This window comes from Saccopteryx leptura, chromosome 1, assembly GCF_036850995.1.
Source record: "Saccopteryx leptura isolate mSacLep1 chromosome 1, mSacLep1_pri_phased_curated, whole genome shotgun sequence".
Lineage (NCBI taxonomy): Eukaryota > Metazoa > Chordata > Mammalia > Chiroptera > Emballonuridae > Saccopteryx > Saccopteryx leptura.
The window spans coordinates 291,307,019-291,329,057 of record NC_089503.1 but is presented as its reverse complement, the minus strand read 5'-3'; the positions used below and the strand labels follow the sequence as shown (position 1 = coordinate 291,329,057).

Here is a 22,039-nt window from a genome sequence, read left to right as displayed (position 1 = left end):
CCTGCTTCAGTGCAGGCTCATCCAGCTTGAGCAAGGGGCCACTGGTTTGAGCATGGGATCATATACATGATCCCATGACCACTGGCTTGAGCAAGGGGTCACTCACTCAGCTAGAGCCCCTCTCCCACCTGTCAAGGCACATATGAGAAAGCAATCAATGAACTAAGGCGCTGCAACAAAGGAGGTGATGCTTCTCATCTCTGTCTCTCTATGTCTCTCTCCCCTCCCCACCTTACAAATAAATAAATAAATAAATAAATAAATAAGACAGAAAAAAAAAGCTCATAAGTCTCAGCAACACCCAACCAATAGTGTTAGTCCAGTTATCCCTATTACCCACAAAAAATGTTCATCAATAAATGATCACAAAAGAATGTCCCTTTGAAACTTAAGTATCTCCTATGTAATCATATCCTTTAGCTAAGATGCCACTTATTATAATATCACTGTTCAGGTGTTCTGAGTTCATAAAATGTTACTTTCTTTACTACATTAACTTGAAGGTAGACTAGAATGCTGTGAAAGTAGGAGCAGGAGGCTAGATATTAAACAAAATGGACTGTATCAGTGACAGAAAAGAAACGTATGACAGTCCCCATGCTATCCTCCTTATGCTCGTAAGAGCATTATCTGAAAAACGGAGCAAACATCTAATTTCCCAAAAGTTACATGACATATTCACTTATATTTTCTCTCTTTCTTATAGCTCTATCACCCAGGATACCCTTTTTAAAAAGCTGTATACATTACAGATAAAAAATGAGATAATAATCATTTTCCTAACCAAACTCAATATGGCCCCTTATCAAAAAAATTAAGAAAAATAATGGTAAAACTTGAATGTTTACACAGAAATAAGAAAAGTAATGAAGGTAAAGAGAGGCAACACTGGATTATATATATAGACAAGTGCCTATAAATTCCCTTTCTTCATACAAAGAACTACGTGCAGGCAAAGGCAAAACAATGCATAAAGGTAAGGTTAGATACATACTCCATTAATGGTTCATGTTGGGCAGATAAAATGTATTATGCTCACTTTGTTAAAGATGACGCTGCCTATGTGGAGGCCGTTGCCCAGGTGATATTAATGTGTGTTGGGGATCGTTGTAGCCTGGGGCTTGGTTTTGGGATTAAGCCTTTCCCACACTTTTTGATGTGGGGTGGTACAATCTCATCATGACTCAGAGAAGTGACTTTGTATTAGAGACTTCCCTATTTTGTATATTGGATTAAAGGTTGTGAAGCTACACTATAAAATAGGGGCAGAACGGGAGCTTGCTCTCTTGGTTCCTGGGATGATTAGCATGAGAGAGGAGAGAGCAGAGCAGAGAGCAGCGGAAAGAGGCCATGTGGCCAGGAGAAGCAGCCAAGATGGCGGAGTGCTAAGTGAGATGCCAGTTTGTGCAGAGTTTGTATCTGGGATAAGGAAGGAGATGGGGAACTGAGGAGAATAAGGCTGGTGAGCTAGAAACCTTTGATTCTAGGAAACTCAGATAAGTTGGTGGCTTTGTGAGCACTGAATGTGAGTGGGTTTTGGAGCCCAGTGTGTGTTTTTACTTGCCCGCCGGGTGCAAGCTAGAATTAAAGAAAATGGCCTATCAGTTTTTGGCTCCATTGTTTCTTTACCGACTGTCCGAATCCAATGCGAACCTGCATGGGCCAGGCGGCTGTGACGGTGGCCCTGGCTATGGCTCCTGGCTTTACAGTTCACAAAATACTTTCCACGTATATTTTCTCATTTAATCTCATATAACTCTGTGAGGAACACAGACATATATCATCCCGTTTTAAGGAAATGAACTGCCCAAGACAGCACAATAGTAAGATAAAGGCAGAACGGGGAGTCAGGTTTTTGTTGTCACAATCTTTTTGTACACTTTTCTACTATACCTAAAGACATCAAATGGAATTTGGATAAAGAAAATAAATTGATATCTTGAGTGAGTATATGTTCATACTCACTATTCATACTGTTAGGCAGTTTATTTGTATCTTTTTCTTTAAAATTTTTTATTTATTCATTTTTAGAGAGAGGAAAAAGAAAAGGGGAGGGAGGAGCAGGAAGCATCAAATCCCATATGTGCCTTGACCAAGCAAGCCTAGGGCTTCTAAACGGTGACCTCAGCATTTCCAGGTCGACGCTCTATCCACTGCACCACCACAGGTCAGGCAGTATCTTCTCATTTAATCCTCACAACCATCCCCTTGATCCATTATTGTTATTTAGTAGGTGAACCTGTTCTAGCAGAGAGGTTAGTTAACATGTCTAAATTCACACAATTAAAAGTGGTAAAGCTTGACCTGTGGTGGCGCAGTGGATAAAGCGTCGACCTGGAAATGCTGAGGTTGCCGGTTTGAAACCCTGTGCTTGCCTGGTCAAGGCACATATGGGAGTTGATGCTTCCAGCTCCTCCCCTCGTCCGTCTCTCTCTCTCTCTCTCTCTCTCTCTCTCTCTCCCTCTCCTCTCTAAAATGAATAAATAAAAAATTAAAAAAATAAAAATAAAAAATAAAAGTGGTAAAGCCCAGAGCGCTTCAAATCCCATACACCCTATGGCAGAGATTCCCACTTGCCTCACAATATCCATTTTCTACTTCCCTTAGTAATAAGATATCTGATATTAAGCTGAGTGCAATGCCATGCAACTAAAGACTATTCCCTAGGCTTTCCTGCAACTAGATGTGGTCACACTAACTAAATTTTGGCAAGGACAGCCGAGTGAAAAGCACTGACTGCACTGCGACTTCCAGAAAGCCTACTTACGAGGGCTGCTCTTCCTTCGCCCTTTCACCATCCTGCTACCTAGCATGTGGATGGTACGGCTACAGCTCTAACCACCATCTGGACTACGAGGGCAGGAGGCAACCCTCGGAAAAGCACAGTTGTATGTTAGAAGAATCTAAATCCCTAAAAATTTTGTAGTGTCATGGTCTTGGATGGGCCTACTTCCTCTTTTGCATGAGAAAGAAATAAACGCTATCATCCTGTTTATGTCAATGATATCTGGGAATTCTTTATTATAGGCCACTGAATCTTACCGTAACAAATATACTCTATCATACCTTGCTCAAAAGCTAAAGAAAATTATTCCTTTGCCATCAAGGTTTGTGTGTCAGTCAGTAAGCAGTGTAAACACTGGGTCTTTCTTTTTATACAAGATCACTTTACATTAAAAAAAATTTTTTTTTTTAATTTTTTTTAGCAAGAGAGAGATAGGAAGGGAGAGAAATGAGAAAAATCAACTCGTAGTTGTGGCACTTTAGTTGTTCATTGATTGCTTCTCATATGTGCCTTGATGAGGGTGGGGTGGGGGTGTGCTCTAGCCGAGCCAGTGACCTTGGGCTTCAAGCTAACAACTATGGGACCATGTTGATGATCCCACACTCAGGCCAAGACCTCCGGGTTTGAAACCTGGGACCTCAGCATACCAGGTCGACGCTCTGTGCAACCACCAGATAGGCAATAATTTTTTTTATTTTTATTAACTGATTTGAGAGACAGGAAGGAGAGAGGTAAAGGAGTGAAAGAAGGTGGGAGGTAGAGATAGGGAGAGGGATAGAAACAGCACACAGGTTTTCAACTTATTTATGAATTCATTGATTGGTTTTTGTATGTGCCCTGACTGGAAAGAACCCACAACCGTGGCATATCTGGACAATGCTCTAACCAACTGAACTACCTAGCCAGGGATAATCACATAAATCTAAACATTCAATTAAGTTATCCATTGTTTAAATCTTTTGAGTGCCTACAATGCACTCTACCTGAAATTACCATGGTAAAAAAAATAGACATAATTCCAACCAGAGCTAAAAATAATCTGATGTTATAATGTCATTAAGGAAGGAAGCCCCCCTGAACAAAGAAGCTTCAAGGACATCTTATGTTTTAGGTCAAGTGTTCAGAGAGATTTTGTAAAGGATACCTTTGTAATTGTTGAAATTGTATGAGTTGTACTGTTACTGTAATGTACTTCATTTCCTACATTGGAATGCTTGTGGTGTAGATAGCAAAGCAAGCAAAAGGGGTAGAATGGTGGCCAAATATTTGTAAAATACGATTTTTATACTTGTGTGTGATTTATAATGAGGGCTAGGCAACACCAGCTAAAAATGGTCAGTGAAGTTACAGACTGCCTTCCTGCTTGGAAAGGGCTATTATTTTGCTAATGGAGAGGTTTTCTGTACTAGAAAGTTTGAAAGAAAGAAGGGAGGAAAAATCAGATTCTCCTCCCCATTCACTGAGGAGGAAGAGAAGCAATGAGGAACACAGTGGGGAAGGGAGCCCACAGAAGATTATCTAAATAACCCCTTCCTCTCTCCTTTTCTTAAAAGTTTTTAAGACCTTAATGGGCCATTTCCAATGCTTATTCTCTGACCTCACCTAAACCTCCTCCCATCCTGAAGTTGTGTGATTGAAGTGTGTACCTCTAGACCAGTGGTTCTCAAACTTTTTGAAGTTGGGGCGCATTTAAAATCCTAAAAATAATTGTAGGCACACTATATACAAATTTCTGAGAAATATGTTATAATAATTAGGTCAAATATTAAGAAAAAAAATACAGTGTGTCCGTAAAGTCATGGTGTACTTTTGCTGGGAACAGAAAAGCAACAAAAGACGATAGAAATGTGAAATCTGCACCAAATAAAAGGAAAACTCTCCCAGTTTCATCCTATTCAGTGCAGTTTGATGTGGGCTCACGCAGATTTCTTAGGGTTCCTTAGGTACCTATCCCATATAGCCTCTACAGACTCGTCACTGACTGATGGCCTACCAGAATGGGGTTTCTCCACCAAACTGCCGGTTTCCTTCAACTGCTTATCCCACCGAGTAATGTTATTCCTATGTGGTGGTGCTTTGTTATAAACGTGCTGATATTCACATTGCACTTTGGTCACAGATTCGAATTTAGCGAGCCACAGAACACACTGAACTTTCCACTGTACCGTCCACAATCTCGACTGGCATGGCCGTGGGCTGCTCCGCTGTATACACGGTGTTAAGTTGTCATCTGTGCATGTGCACATGCTGCCACATCATCCTACAGAAACTGGGAGGGTTTTCCTTTTATTTGGTGCCGATTTCACATTTCTATCGTCTTTTGTTGCTTTCCTGTGACCGGTCAAAAGTGCACCATGACTTTACAGACACACTGTATAAAGTCTTAGAGTGCTTTTATGGTAATCAAATGAAATAAATATGACAAAATTAAATTCTGACATTAAAAAAAAAATTTTATGTTACATTTTTTGTTATGCTTTTTAGAATTCATAAAAAAGGGGTTGAAAAAAACGACAAGAAATTATCTTTATATATATATATAGATAGATAGATACATTCTTAGTAAGATTTAGTAAATTTGGCAGGTCCCTGCACGAATGTGTTAAGTTTTTCATTCTGTGTTTATGAGAAACATGAGCCTGATGTGTCCTAGCGATTTCTTCAATGTTTGGGCATATATCTGAAAGGCAAACTCTCATTTCCTTGTCAATACATTGAAGAATTCCTCTCTTTTTACTCTTGTGTTGAGTGCAGAAAACTCCCACCATACATATCTTAACTTGACACCAAATAAAGGATAGAAGAAACTTGCCTCCAGTCTTTCTGGGGAACATGGGGGGTAGTGTAAACAATCCAGCACCACAGCTTAACAGCCTTTTGTAACCTAATCAGGCCAGTGAAGTGAAGGGTTGGGCAGACTGTCAGCTTACAGCCAATTCCCCACACCTCTGTCCCCCAAACATCTAAACTCCAAAAACCCTGTTGGTTTTTTGGTCCCCAACAGGCACATATTTCTCTGGAAATCTTCTAGGGCGCACCAGTGTGCCCTGGTGCACACTTTGAGAACCACTGCTCTAGACAAAGGGATCACGAGCCCTTTGCATGTAAACCTGTGTTCTGTAAAGGGAATATAAAATGTAAAAAATCTAACTTTGGGGAGCGTGTGTTTGATTTGCTTCTTTAGGAGGTCACACTGCTCCGCCGGCTAATTAAAATCCTATTTCATCAAGTTGTCTGGGCATTTTTGTCTTCCTTTGATTCCTACAAGATCACGAGTGCCTGATCTGTAGTGGTGCAGTGGATAAAGTATCAACCTGGAATACTGAGGCTGCCAGTTCAAAATCCCAGGCTTATCTAGTCAAGGCACTATGGGAGTTAATGTTTCCTATTCCTCTCCCCACCTCTCCCCGCTTCTCTCTAAAATGAATAAAATCTTTAAAAAACAAGTCATGAGCAAGAAAAGATGTTCAATGTCACTAAACATTAGAAAAATGCAAATCAAAATCATGAAACTACAATACTTACCAATACCAGGATGGCTACCATCAAAAATAAATAAATAAAATAAATTAAAAAAATAAGAGTTGGGAATGATGAGGAGAAACTGGAAGCCTTGCAAACTGTGGTGGGAATGTAATAAAATGGTGCAGCTGCTATAGAAAACAGTATGGAAGTTTCTCAAAAACTTAAAAATAAAATTACTAAATGATGTGGCAAGTTGACGTTTAAGTATATACCCAAAAGAACTGAAGACAGAGTCTCAAAGAGGTATTTGTACACATGTTCATAGCAACATTTATTCACAACAGCTAAAAGGTAGAAACAACCCATATGCCCATCAACAGATGAATAAATAAGCAAAATGCAGTATACATACTCTATGCCTTAAAAAGAAATTAAATTCTGATACACGCTACAACATGATGAACCCTAAAGACATTATGGTCTGGTATCTAAAGGAGTCAAACTCATAAGACACAAAAAGTAGAATGGTGGTTGCCAGGGTCTGGGTGTTTGGAGAGTGGGGTGTTAATGTTTTAGAGGTATAGAATTTTAGTTTTTCAAAACAAATGAGTTCCAGAGATGCATGTGGTGATGGCTGTACAACAATACAAATGTACTTAACCACTAACCTGTGTACTTAAAAAGGGTTAAGATGGTAAATGTTATCTTATGTGTATTTTACCTAATAAAAGGAAAACTGAGAAAGAAAATTTTATAAAATGTCATGAGCAAATTAACAAGCAAATGTATACATATTTCCAACTAAAGGGTGAGAAAAATGTTACTTAAATTACCTGTAGCTTAGTTACTAAAACTCTTAATACAGTCTGTGGTATATTTAAAAAAAAATTTTTTTCTGGAATGCAAATAAATTCTTTTTAAAAAAATTCCTCATGATTTTATTTAACAGAGGAATGTTATAGTAAAATATCTCTGGAACATGGCACAAGATTTGAAAAATGTCCTCGAGACACAATGCACAGTACAGCTTCAAGTTCATTACATTTGACATATCAGATGTTGAGCCAAATTTTCTTTGAACATTTGAACATTACTTGGAAAAAGGAGTTGGAAAGCTATTAATATACTTAAGCTGAAGGCTTTATAGATATGGCTGACTGATAACTCCAAAGCATCAGGGATTTCTAAAACTATTGGGGCAAACCTGCTTGTATTTTAAAGATGTAGTTTTCAAGATGTATCAAAAAGTCTACAATGTTATCAGACATGGAACAGCAGAACAGTACACAGAACTGGTCTCATCTTATATAGCAAATCCATATTCTTTTTTAAAGACCTTATTACTAAGATCATGAAGCCAAGAACTAGTATCCAAAAGAGGAAGAGGGAAGGGAAAGGGGGAGAAGAATGAAATACATAAGGGACTAAATATTATTAAAAACATTTAAGTACAGGGTCGGTTTGGATTTGTTTTTTCTTTTCTTTTTTGGTCACAACTTGGTAATGTGTTGCCACTTTGAAAAGAAAGGTAGAAAAATGAATTGGGCATATCAAAGTTTATGCCAATTTATTTTGCTAATCCATCAATTCACAAATTGGTACATATTTTATATAAGAATGTAGTAGACTCCTCCAGACATTGCTAGGGAACTGAGGGGCGATGAAAAGTACAGGGATCAATGGGATTGGACTGTAAACTCCATAAAGACAGAATCCCTGTTTTATTTTCTGCTGTATCCCCAGGGGGCAACACAGACCCTCATATGACAGGCAAAAGCTAAAGGTTAGGAGTTATTTTAAAGGAGTCTGCTATAGTGAAACATAAAGGGGTATCAAAAAACCATATAGGTATTTTCAATACTAAGTAACAGGCAAATGTATACCGTATACGTTCTAAACATAGCTGTTGAAAATTGTTATTTTTCAAAATAAAACAACTCAAGCCTAATTCTACTTTCCATCATCATTATACAACTGATAATGAAATAATTAGCTTTGTTACCAATTAAAGTTGGGGGGAGCAATTTTAGTAAGAGAAGGAAAAAAGATATAAGCAGATAGATGGGTTCTATACAGTCCCAGGTTCTAAGGGAGTAGAGCTAGAGAGCTCTATGGCTTTTGTCCTCTAAGCCAATTTTAAAAGGAAAAAGAGAAAAAACACTGGAAATGAAAACACCACCACAGTATTCGTTATTTTGAAGCCAGAAAGTCAATCCTTCTTTTCTGCAAACCTAACATGTACACAGATACATATGGCACATAAATCTAAAATACATTACATACAGATATTTTTGGAAGTACTCTATTATTTCTTAACAACCCTTAATATGACAAGCAGGAAAATTCCCAAGTAATGAAAGACAATTTCCCCAACATCTGTACCTAATCTCCCCAATTCAACCTCTCTTGAAACAACTGCACATGCCAGAACAGCTAACATTTAAAGATAATACTTTTTTCATTGTTCCTATCACAATCTACTACGGCAGATTTTAAAATCACATAATTACAATTTCTAAAGGCCCATTCCTCATAATCCCACTTGCAGAGAATACTCTTTTTAAACTAACCTGCCACAAATTCTCCACAGATCCACATCACTCAAGTGCCCCATAACAGTTGTCAGTAAGCAACAGACAAGAAAGCTCACTCTCCTTACTTTATTTTCTCTCCCTCTTCACATGTTGTTTGAGGGTATAGAAGTTCTTCCTCTACCCATTTTCACTCAGTTTAGGTCGCTACGCCTGTTCCCCAAGGGAAGATGATAGAAGCTACTTCTTCTAAAGTGTGGAACAACTCGCTGCTCTGTCTCCTTTGCCCGAACCCCTTCCAGGGTTCATGGTGTTCAGTCTTTCAGCTCACAGCGACAGGAGAAGTTTTGAAAAATCAGTCTAGTGACTTACCCCGTAGTAAACCCCAAGTGGATATAAATTAGGGAAAGGAAGAATTAGGAGATAATTTTAAGACATTTGGTCTATCCTGTGCCCCAACAAACTAATGCCTGAAGCTTGGTTGATGTGCATTGGTAAGAGGAAAAAAAAATGTTCTTTTAGTGTGTTTCTTCACAGTATGGCTGAGAAGGGGTAGTGCATTTATAAGATGCTGATGGTAATTTCTCTCTGGAGAGGAAAAAGAAACTGAATGAGTAGGGGAAAGAAAAAATAAAGGATAGTTGAGTTCACACCCCCAGACGCTATCAATTGGGACTCTAAGGAAACATGAGAAAAAATGTAAAAGCTATTCCACAGAAACTAAGGTAAGTGAAATTTTAGCTGGTAGCCAGAAGTCTAAAGGTTAGATATGCAACTCTTTCCCCCCTGCAGGGAGAGAGGCGGGAAGAAAAAGTGCTTTTGACTGAGTGGAGGATTGTATGTGACTAAATTTGCTGTTCTCCTTCTTGGCTCTCTGTTCTCAGAGAGCCAGACTGCCCCCCTCCCTGACAAGCAGACTCCAGCACCTAGTGAAGGTAAGAGAAGACAAAAGAGAAAGAAAAGGGAGACAGAAAAAACGATAAAAACATCAACAGCCATGCTGCCAAACTAACAAATCTATGACATGAAAGAAGGAAATTAATAACACTAACCAAGATAGAAAGCAATAAAAAGATTACCTCAAAACAAAATAGGTCTCCGGCCCTTTGACACACTAACCAAATACATAGCAACTATTAGGAAAAATAAAAACTTTTATGACTTATTTTTTTTTAAATCAGAGGTTTTCTATCTAAAAGTTATAAAATAAATGTTAGATCTTCATGACTGGAATTTCAGTGTTTTTATTCCAAATTAGTATCTTGGCATATCTTTATTTTGACAATAAACTGTTTTTTTTTAAAAAATGACCTTTAAACTACTCAATGTTGTGAATTAAAGTGAGATTTAATAATATTTAAATTTTAATGGTTACAGTTATTAAAAACATCAGTAAATACAATAAACATGTCAGGGCCATAAAAAAGTATATCTTCCATACTAATATGTCCATATACACTCCATATAGATTTGGAGATTAACCCAACTCCACAAAGATGTGGGAACAATTTCATAATGGGAAAATAACAGCACACTTAAAGAATTTACATGGAAGTTACATTCAACACGGTTAATATGATAACCCCATTCGTAGAATATAATTAACATCCCACCTCTCTTCAGAAACGCAAACTGGATAAAATACTGGGATTAAAGTACAGAGATTTAGGAAAGTAAATTAAAAATTATCCCCTATTTTGGCTATTACTGTTATTATTGTTTTGGCTATTTTTAAAGGGGAGCAGGGGGAGGTAAGAATTACAGCGTAGTCAAATGCTTAAGAAAAATCAACCAAAACAAGTAATTACTTTGTCACTCCATTCTCATTCAGAGAGCCATCAATGGAAAGAGGAATGACTGGCGCACTCTGTAAAATTTACACGTAAGAAAGAAATCAAGGAATTAAAAACATCAGGACTGCAGGAGGAACACCACATCCTCGTCCTTGGGTCACACCACAGAAACCTGTCTGATGGCAGCCGGGGCAGCAGAGATGAGCACACGGGGGGACAGGTTCGCAAGCGCATTCCCAGGGCCACCACACCCCCTCGCAGCAGGGAAGCCGTCCTCCACGCCCGAGGTCGCAGCCTCCCCAGCGCGGCCGTCCCAGCACACGCACACAGCTGCGCGGCCCCCTCCCGGCACACCCGAGCCCAGGCTCGGCCCCGCTCCCCACCGCCCCGGGCTCTGAAGCGACCCGCCGCGCAGGGCGAGCACGCACAGCCCCGCTCCCCACGCGGGCCGAGCCCCCCGCCCCCGCTCGTCGCCGAGTCCATTTGGCCGAACTCGCCCACTGAGGCAGAGGGACTCGGGGCGGAGGCGCCCCCGCCTCGCCCCCCGCACCCGGGGACGGGAACGCTGGGACCACTCACCTGGCTCGGGCGGCTCCTCCTTCGACCTCGGCCAGCAGAGCCGGGCTGGGGCCTCCGAGAGAAGCGCGGGCTGCCGGGCGGGCAGAAGGTCCGAGAAGGGGGAGGGGGTCGGGATGCCGGGAGCCGCCTCTTTTCTCCTTCGCCACCGCGGCTCCCGCAGCCAGGCCGGGCGCCCTCGCACACTCGCCTACTTTCTCACAGCCTCGCGGACGCTCCGGCTCGCCCTCACCCACACTCGCACACACTCGTTCCCACACACACGCGTCCCCACATCCACACCCCCACACACAGACACACACTCACACCCAGCCGCTCCGCGCTCCCTCACTCGCTTGGCATGCGCGCGCGCGCGCGACGCCGGCGGAGGCTGCCCCGCGCTGCCCCAGCCCCAGCCGCGTGCAGCGCCCCTGCGCGCGCCCCGGCCCCGCCCTCCAGGCGCGGCTGCGCGGCCGGCGGCAGGAGTGGCTGCGGCCGGCGGGGCGACGGGCCGGGGCGGTGAGCCGGACCCGCCCCCGCGGGTCTAACACCTGCGCCAGGACCCGCCCTCCAGGCCCCGGGACCCCGCAGGCGGCCATCGCCAGCCTCCCGGGTTGCGGAGAGGCGATGGAGCGCGCGCGCGCTGCGAGGGCAACGGGAGCGCGAGAGCGTTTCGAGGACGCGCTTTTCCCCACCCGCCCCCAAACCGTCCTCACTTAGGAAGGGAAACGGGTGGGGTAGCAAGGTTTGTTCCCGACTCGAAACCGCGAGATTAATCCGTTCCGTTGTACACTCTCCCCGCCTTCGCATTCCCTTCCCGGCCACGTTCATCCACACTGAACGCTGACGCGAGCCCACCAAGCCTCCTGGACGCAGTGTCCACGCCCCTGCCTCCCGCCCAGCCCGGCCCCCTCCCGCGCAGCATTTCTGACGGCCTCCGCCTGCAATTCCGGAGGCAAAGATTTGGGGACAAAGATCGTTAATATCTCTAATATCCTTTTCCTTCTATGCAGTAAATACGATGCCTCTGTATATTGTGAGGCAAAATTTTAAACTACAGCATATATTCTCAGACGTTTCCAGACAGAGGGTTTTAAAGATATATAGGCAGAGTAGTGTGGTACAGCCAGCTTGGAAACCAGCAGAAGGCTTGGGCAAATTAGTTACTCAACTTCCTCCGAGCCTCGAAGAGAAGAGTATATTCCCAGGTTGCTGTGAGAATGAAATGAGACTACATATTTAACAGCATTGTGTAAATGCTCAAACTATATAAAAACAAAATGTTAAGAATATGTGTTCAACTCTATTACTACGTTAACAAAATTTTCATGCCTAAAACCAAAGGCAACAGAGACCTGTGCTACTTCACAGGGAAGATTCATTCCAAATAACCTGCCCTTTATTACCGCCAGAGATCCGAGATATGAGATAAAATAATGCCCTAACCAGTTTGCCTTCTTGCAGGTCACATCTCCCTTCTCAGTCACCATAGCCAATAAATTCTCAGCGCTCCTTTCCAAGTCATTTGGGTCTACTTTTCTGCTGATTTCCTTCACGAAACCTAGGATGAAACTTCTGGACTGGATGGATGTCAAGTTCTACGTAACCTATCTGGATCTCCTGAAGTGACTTTTCCATATCTTAACCTGCTCAACTATAAAAGTTAACTATAAAAACATTTTATAAAAACTAAAAATAGTTACCAGCTTCACTGAGTTGTTATAAGGGGTGAGCGACATATAATATATCATATAAGACTTCATGCTTGGTACTATTATGTGTTCACTGCTGTTACGGCACTGAAAGTAACAGGAGAGTGAATTATTTTCATAAAGGACATGTTTAGAGGAACAAATGTGCCAATACACCATCTTCAGAAGAAAGGGGGGAAAGTGTACAAAACTAAAATGTTGCTATTTACTTCCACTCTGATATTCAGTCTCCTGGAACATAAAGTACAATATATCCAAACTGAAGACAAAAAATAAGCATTTTTTGATCAAGGGAAGCTTGCTTACAGAGTTATTAACACTTTGAAAATCTGGCAAAAAAAGTTATAGGGAAATTGACACAGGGAAAACGTTATATGACTTGCCCAGCAGAGGACCAGTAATATCTAATCCAGGGGACCCCAAACTACGGCCGGCTGGCCACATACAGCCCCCTGAGGCCATTTATCTGGCACTTCCGGAAGGGGCACCTCTTTCATTGGTGGTCAGTGAGAGGTATTTCCAGTGACGCACGTGTCACAGCTCCAGAAGCGCGTCATATCACTTGTTATGGCTAGCAGTGACAAATATGGAACCGGACATTGACCCTCTTATTAGCCAAAAGCAGGCCCATAGTTCCCATTGAAATACTGGTCAGTTTGTTGATTTAAGTGTCCTTGTTCTTTATTTTAAATATTGTATTTGTTCCCATTTTGTTTTTTTACTTTAAAATAAGATATGTGCAGTGTGCATAGGGATTTGTTCATAGTTAAGTCCAGCCCTCCAACAGTCTGAGGGACAGTGAATTGGCCCCCTGTGTAAAAAGTTTGGGGACCTCTGATCTAATCTATCCTTTAATCCAGGGGTCCCCAAACTTTTTACACAGGGGGCCAGTTCACTGTCCCTCAGACCGCTGGGGGGCTGGCCTATAAAAAAAACTATGAACAAATCCCTATGCACACTGCACATATCTTATTCTAAAGTAAAAAAAACAAAACGGGAACAAATACAATATTTAAAATAAAGAACAAGGACACTTAAATCAACAAACTGACCAGTATTTCAATGGGAACTATGGGCCTGCTTTTGGCTAATGAGATGGTCAATGTGCTCCTCTCACTGACCACCAATGAAAGAGGTGCCCCTTCCGGAAGTGCAGCGGTGGCCGGATAAATGGCCTCAGGGGGCCGCATGCAGCCCGCGGGCCGTAGTTTGGGGACCCCTGCTTTAATCCCAACTCATTGTTAAGGAGCCCAATTCATGATAACCATGCATCAGAAAAAGCATGTTGTTTTGGTAAAACTGTGAATAGGGAGTGTTAGACCATTAACTCATTGGCCACTTGCCTTTTAAAAATGATGATGGACAAAGCTTGACTTGGGATCGTGAATACACAATACATTATGTGTTATAGAATTGTGCACCTGAAACCTGTATAATTTTGTTAACCAGTGTTCACCCCAATAAATTCAATTAAGAAAAATCAAATAAAATGCTAATATTCAACTCAATATACTGTCACTGTGTGCCATATAATATCCTAAAAAATAAATTATGTATAAACAACATTGCATTTCAGAAAAAAGACTATTTTTTAAAATTGATTTTAGAGAGAGAGAATAAGAGAAAAACACCAATGTGCTGTTTCATCTATGCTTACTGGTTGTTTTCTGCATGTGCCCTGACAGGGGATTGAACCCACAACCTTGGCATTTCAGGATGATACTCTTAACCAACTGAACTACCCAGCCAGAGTAAGAACTATATTTTAAAAAACAAAGCCAGGCCCTTGCCAGTTGGCTCAGTGGTAGAATGTCAGCCAGCATGTGGAAGTCCCGGTCAATTCCTGGTCAGAGCACACAGGAGAAGTGACCATCTGCTTCTCCACCCTCCCCATTCTCTCTCTCTTTCTCCCTCTCTTCCTCTCTCACAGCCATGGCTCAATTGCTTTGAGCAAGTTAGGCCCGAGAATGACTCGGCACTGAGGATGGCTCCATGGCCTCGCCTCAAGCGCTAAAAATGGTGCTATTGCTGAGCAACAGAGCAATGGTGATAGATGGGCAGAGCATCACCTGGTAGGGGGCTTGACCAATGGATCCCTGTCGGGAAGCATATGAGAGTCTGTCTTTCTGCCATCCTGCCTCTCACTTAATAAAAATAAATAAAGCCAATAATATGGTTTGAACAGATTATTATATAAGATAATTACATGAATAATGATCAAATTTGTACTTCATATTTTTGTATGAGGAAGCAGAAATTATTTTTAGCACCTCCATAATGGGAAAGCAAGTTCCAAAGAGTAAGTTTCTTAGAGCCAGTCATAATTTTTGTGCTTTCATGGTTGATAAGTTTAGATAAGAATGGATGCACATCTCTTTTGTATCGCAATGTGTACTCAAAAATATTTTAAGTAGTGTATCTTGGTTTAATCATGCACCACTCATTTTTAAAATTGAATTTATTGGGGTGACCCTGGTTAACATAATTACACAGGTTTCAGGTGCCGAATTCTACAATGCATCTCTGTACACTGTTTTGTATGTTCACCCCACCCTCGCCAAGTCTTCAACCATCAACATTTATCTCCCTTATAACCTCCTTCACCTGCCCCCCTGCACCACTTGTTTTTAACCAATAAATTAAAATTCCGTAGGAGGCTTTGGGGTTAGTTGAATCCCTTGAGAAGACATGAGTAACCTAGATCTCTGGAGTCAGATGAATCTGATTTAAAATAACAGCTTTATTTTCTAGTGGCATAGGATTAATGCTTAACCTCTATAGGCCTCAGTGTTCTTGTCAATAAAATGGACATTAAGTACTTCATTAAATAGCAAGGATTAATGAGGTAGCTCACATACAATGCACTACATAGTAAGGGCCCAATAAATATTGGCTATTATAATGCAAAATAGTCAAATATCAATGTTTAAATATGTGTGGCAATAGCACAGTCATAAATATTTACTGCACGTCCCTATGAGTGTGAGACCAACCCAAGGGTGAGCTAAAATTTAATATCTTTGAGCTAAGATTGAAGTGCATTCAATGCCTAATTCAAAACACCTATAAAGTTTTTCTCTTATCCCTAGACACATTAGAATCAAGGGAGAGCTTTTCAACCTGATTAGATCAGAATATCTGGAATTGGGATCCAGGCAATAATATATATATTTTTGTATTTTGGGGAGAGCAAGAGAGAGAGAGGAAGGGAGAGAGGAGAGAGATGAGAAGCATCATCTCGTAGTTACATCACTTTAGTTGTTCACTGATTGTTTCTCATACATGCCTTGAGGAGCGTGGGGACTCTAGCAGAGTCAGTGACCCCTTGCTCAAGCCAGCAACCTTGGGATCATGCTCATGATCCAATGCTCAAGCTGGCAAGCCTGCACTCAAGCCAACGACCTCAGATTTTGAACCGTGGACCTCAGCATCATAGGTCAACACACTATCCACTGCACCACCACCCGTCAGGCCAGACACCAATAGTTTTTAAAACAGTCCAGAGCCCCGGCCTGGTAGCTGCGTTGGTTATAGTGTCCTCCCGATATGCCAAGTTTGCAGGTTCAATCCCCAGTCAGGGTACATACAAGAGTCAACCAGTGAGAGCATAAATAAGTGGAACAAGCTAGTATCTCTCTCTCTCTCTGCTTCTTTTTCTCTCCACTTATTTTTTTTTAATTTTAATTTTTGTTTTAGAGGAGGGGAGTCAGAGAGACAGACTCCGCATGCCCCCGAACTGGGGTCCACCTGGCAAGCCCACTAGGGGGCAATACTCTGGGCCATTGCTCCTTTGCTCAGCAACCAAGCAATTTTTTTTTTAATATCTGAGGTGGAGGCCATGGAGCCATACTCAGTGCCCGAGGCCAACCCGCTCGAACCAATCAAGCCATGGTTGAAGGAGAGGTGAGAGATAGAGAGAGAAGGGGAAAGTGTAGAGAAGCAGATGGTTGCTTCTCCTGTGTGCCCCAACCGGGAATGGAACCTAGGACGTTCACATGCCGTGCCGACACTCTACCACTGAGTCAACCGTCCAGGGTCCCCGTCTTTTCTCTAAAATCAATCAATAAATATAATAAATAAAATTAAAAAAAAACTAAAGATCTCTAGAGAATTCTAATGTGCAGTCAAACTGAAGATCAAGGTTTAGACACACATATTAGAATGAACTGTATATGACTATATTGAAATATACAGGTGATTCTAGACACTTCAGTTAAGCAATCAGATCACCTCATTAGAATATGATAGCTAGGTTTGTGGCAAGAAGCATTTTTAAAATTTATTAGTAAACAATATGAATATACTTGGGGAAAAGCAAAGATCTGATGAAAACAAAATCACCCCTAACAAAGTTGCCCAGGTCCAACCAACCCCATGTGTCTGATTTTGTTTGTGCTGCATTGATGTATACTACATCAGCCAGAAAAGCATTCACCTATTGTCTAGATTGCATGTCAAGCAAAAATCTCTAAGTACCCCCTAGACACCATCTGGTGCAAATCTTTTTCTCCTGGATTTAAAGACAAGAAAACAAGCCGGGAATTGTTCAAAACTAAAAGTAGTAAAGAGAAGAATTATAAACAAGAATGAATCCAGGATTGTTATCAGTACTTAAAATAGTATTGTTTATGGGGTATCTAATGTGATTACTGTAAAATTTATGTGGCTGGAGAAATGGTAGTGGGTGTCTTATATCAGATCCTATACTAGCAAATAAGGGACAGAATGGGCAGCTGCAATAGATCTAGCTCACCCCACTGCTTCCTCTCCCAGAGCCAGCCGGCTAGAACCAGCCGGACAACAGTATTCACAGAATAGCTAAACACTGATCTAGCCTTTCTCCACCCATATCCCTCCTCCTTTTCCTCCACTCCATGTCTGTACATTAAACTGAGCGCCTCTCTAAATACGCTAAGAAAATGCCAATGTCAGCCACAAAGGAGGATAGGGGGAGGAAAGGGAGGAAAGGCTGTATACTGACTAACTCAAAGAAGGAAAGGATGTAAAGAAAAAAAAGAAAGAGGAGGTTTTTGTCCTCCTTCTTTAGCTGTACTGGGTTGTTAGTAATATTTCTTTTTCTCTTCTTACATGGGAATAGCCTGGGATACTAGTTTAAAATGTAGATTTGTTGGCCCTTACCCATAACCTTCTGAATCAACTTGTATATTTGAATTTTTTAGCCTAAGTGAAAGCTTATGGAATCAGCCATAATTCTGCATTTTTAATAAGGATACCAAGTGATTTTTACATACATGAAAATTTAACAGTAGTGTCTTTTAAAATTTTTAATTTTTCAGTTACAGTTGGTATTTAACATTATGTTAGTTTCAAGTGTACAGCATAGTGGTTAGACATTTATATAACTAATGAAGTAATCCTGCAATAAGTCTAGTACCTACCTGGCACCATATATAGCTATTACAATATTATTGACTATATTCCCTATATACTGTAGAGATTAATGTCTTAAACAGACAAATAACCCTTTGTAAAATGTTCTTGATCTAAAGCGCTCATAATTTACAAACTCATTTTAGCTTCAAGCAACCTTGTAAAGTTGAGCAAATATTGTTAGTTCCCTCTGACAGAAGAGAAAATTGAGGCTATAAGATAAAATTATTGGTGGTAATTTCCTAGTCTCCTGATTTCTCATCTATATCAACAGGAAGTCTGGAAGAAGAGAATGGAATAGTAAATGTGGAAAGGTAGTGTGTTCTCCCTAAAGATCAGAGGAACCATCAAGTAATAAGGAAAACAAGAACCCCCACTTGGTTCGGGGAAACGTGACTGAATTAGACATTTCAATGACAGAAATGATAATATTTAAATCACACAAGGGCTGTGAAGACCTGTCACACATCTATGTCACCAGCAGCACCCTGAATGATTAACCACATTTACAGATTGACTGAATGAATGAAAGAATTCTGGGAGCATCCTAATGACCCCTATGATTTTCCTAGTTCCCTTTGACATCTTTTGCATGTTGATAAGTTAGACTAGGGAGCATTGTTCATTAGTCCAAGTTCATTTAGTTATCTTCAGTGCAAAGAAACAGTGCAATTTATATCTATTCTTTTCAATTTTTTTTTTAGATTTTATTTATTGATTTTTAGAGAGAGGAGAGAGAGAAAGAAAGGAGAGGAGAAGCAGGAAGCATCAACTCATAGTGGCTTCCTGTATGTGACTTGACCAGGCCAGCCCAGGGTTTCGAACTGGTGACCTCAGTGTTCCAGGTCGATGCTTTATTCAATGCACCACCATAGGTCAGGCTATTCTGCTCAATTCTTATATTCCTTATTTTTTCACTTTGTTTTCAAATTATTTTTGCTCTGTTGTTTTTCAAATCCTTATTGGTCACTAAGCTAGAAATTTTTAAAAATCTCCTTGCTTTTCCTATTTAACCTTTCTTCTAGCAATTCCACCTGAATCCCCAGACTCTTTCCTTGTTTTTTCTTCTCTCCTTCAGTGCCTCTCAGTTTGGGTTTCATCCTAACAGTCTGATATAAAATCAAAGGAGACAGTAAAGAGAAAGAAAGAAAAAAAATGAAGATCTATGTTGAATGACACAATGGAATTACTATTCAAATCTCTAATATATTTCTTTCAGTCCTTCCTTGTTGTTTCCAAGAATTTTTCCAGACAACTTAGGCCAGACAATTTAGACCAAGATAGAGGATCTGTAATAATGGCTTGCTTAGTAAATAAATAGCGAATGAGAAAATTGCCACAGAAATATCTGAAGGGTGTATAGTTATACATCTGTCTTCAGTCTTACAATAAAGCTAATATGTCTTAGAATATAAAATATTCTCAGAGATTTTAGATCATATATTAAACAATTTAATACTCCTAATGACCCCATTGGGTTTGAGTATCTTCTATTTACAAAGGAGCAAACCGAAGCACAGAGACATTGAGTAACTTGTTCAACCTCACAGCAAGCAAGTGGCAAAACCATGATTTGAATCTAAGCATGAAATTACATACCTGGCCCTGGCTAGGTAGCTTAGTTGGTTAGTTTCGTCCCAATACACCAAGGTTGTGGGCATATATAAAAATTAACTAGCCTGACCAGGCGGTGGCACAGTGGATAGAGCGTAGCACTGGGATGCAGAGGACCCATTTCGAGACCCCAAGGTCACCAGCTTGAGCGCAGGCTCATCTGGTTTGAGCAAGGGATCACTCGGTCTGCTGTAGCCCCCAGTCAAGGCACATATGAGAAAGCAATCAATGAACAACTAAGGTGCTGCAATGAAGAATTAATGCTTCTCATCTCTCTCCCTTCCTGTCTGTCTGTTCCTATTTGTCCCTCTCTCTGACTCTCTCAGTCTCTGTCACAAAAAAAATAAAAATCAACTAATGAATGCATAAAAATAAGTGGAACAACAATAAAAAAATTTTAATTAAAAAAGTACATGCTCTTCACCATATCTTACAATCCCTCTAAAGACTATAAAATTGATTTTGTCTGCAGTTCCCCCCCTTCTTAGTATGTAAAGTTTTGTTTAGAGATCAATGCCTGCTTGTTTTTGCTTATGTCTCCATATCATATTACAACCATTAAAAAAAATGGTACATATATATTAGAATTTGTCACAAAGGATCTAAGAGCTCATGAACCAAACATACTTATAATAAGTCAACAAAAAAAATATCACTAATATTTATATTCCGCAAATACAGACAATATTTTTTTGATTAACAAAGTACAAATCTGGTTAAATCATAAGTGCATTGGCTAGAGTCATGGAAACTATAATTAAACATTATGCTTTTTATTCACACTTCAGATTCTAACAATACAACCAATAGCCTTGTGGGAGACTATTAAATGTTTTGAGGTTTAAAAAGGGATCCACTGACATGCAGGACAAAGAGGGTTTAGCAGAAAAAACAAGGCTGGGTGCCTAATTGGGCAAAAGAAGGCCAGTGTTCCCTGGCAGTAACAGCTGGTAGAGAGTGATGTTACTGAGAAATGGGGTCGGGGGCAGGGGAAGTGGAATTTAAGGTGAGGTAAGAGACACCCAGAGAAGGAATTTACAGAGGTAGGTTTAAGTCAGCCTTTTATAGGCTGATTGCGGAAACAGCTGAAGCACCATTTTCTCCTACCCCTCCCGGTTCCTCCAGGGTTCCTTCCCTACCTTGGTATCACCGTCAGACCTCCTCTGCTGGAGACTAAGACACCCTAGAAAGGAATGAGGAGAAAAACAAGCCTGGAAAATAATTATTTTGAAAAGTGGTGAGGAAAGAAATGAAAAAGAATTTTAATAAAATCCAGGAAAGCATGATGGAGAGGAAGAAATAACAAAGGAGGAAGGTAGATAAAAAAAAAAAAAAAAAAACAGTAGAAAGAACTTAAAAGCGGAGAACACAAAATAAACAGGTGATACATTATAGAATTGTACACCTGAAAACTATATAATTTTACTAACTCAATAAACTTTTAAAAACAGTAGAAAGAAAAGAAGGAGAAGATAGCTAAATGAAACAAAAGACATGCATGAATGGAGCAAAAGTAGTATTAAAAATTGATAGATACGTGAATTCCAAACTGCCCTCTTGCTGTTCCGCTTATCTGTCAGACCTCACCCTTACTGGACTATCGCCCCTGAGACAAAGGAATTCCAAAAAGTTGACAACCCGCCCCAAGGAGGGGCTCCGGACATACCAGGACTTTTGGTTCAACATCCACATGCTCGAAGCCCCCCAAGGAGGAGCATTCCAGACATACCAGGACTTTTGCCTCAGTATCCCCTCAAGCTCTCCCAAACACTATATAACTGGCCCCTAGTCTGTAACCGGTGCTTTTCTCCCCCAGGAGAAGTACCTGGCAGGGTTCCTTTCTTCCTTTCAATAAAGCCTGTTACTCTGGTCTTTCGGACTCCCATGGATTCCAACAAAAATATTTAATTCTAATCATTCCTAATTACTTAAATTTAAAAAATGAAGTGAGCAGAGCTGATAAAGACATCATAATGGTTGCAATTTGAAATAATCAAAACTAGGCCTGACCTGTGGTGGCGCAGTGGGATAAAGCGTCGACCTGGAACACTGAGGTCCCCGGTTCAAAACCTTGGGCTTGCCTGGTCAAGGCACATATGGGAGTTGATGCTTCCTGCTCCTGCCCCTTCTCTCTCTCACTCCTCTCTCTCTAAAAAATCAATAAATAAAATATTAAAAAACAAAAAACAAAAA

At 40.7% G+C, this 22,039-nt stretch overlaps 1 protein-coding gene across 6 annotated transcripts in view; it reads right to left on the bottom strand.

Annotated features, from left to right (window-relative positions):
* The window catches only part of RIMKLB (ribosomal modification protein rimK like family member B), a 79,845-nt gene that overhangs the window by 40,835 nt on the left and 16,971 nt on the right, over positions 1–22,039 (bottom strand). For 5 of the 6 annotated variants that reach the window (XM_066355903.1, XM_066355933.1, XM_066355923.1 and 2 more), the window contains exon 1: positions 11,154–11,544. The exons of the other annotated variant lie outside the window; for it this stretch is intronic. The gene's annotated coding sequence lies outside the window, so the exon portion shown is untranslated. Of the gene's footprint in view, positions 1–11,153; positions 11,545–22,039 lie in introns of those variants that run through there. 6 annotated transcript variants of the gene reach the window in all.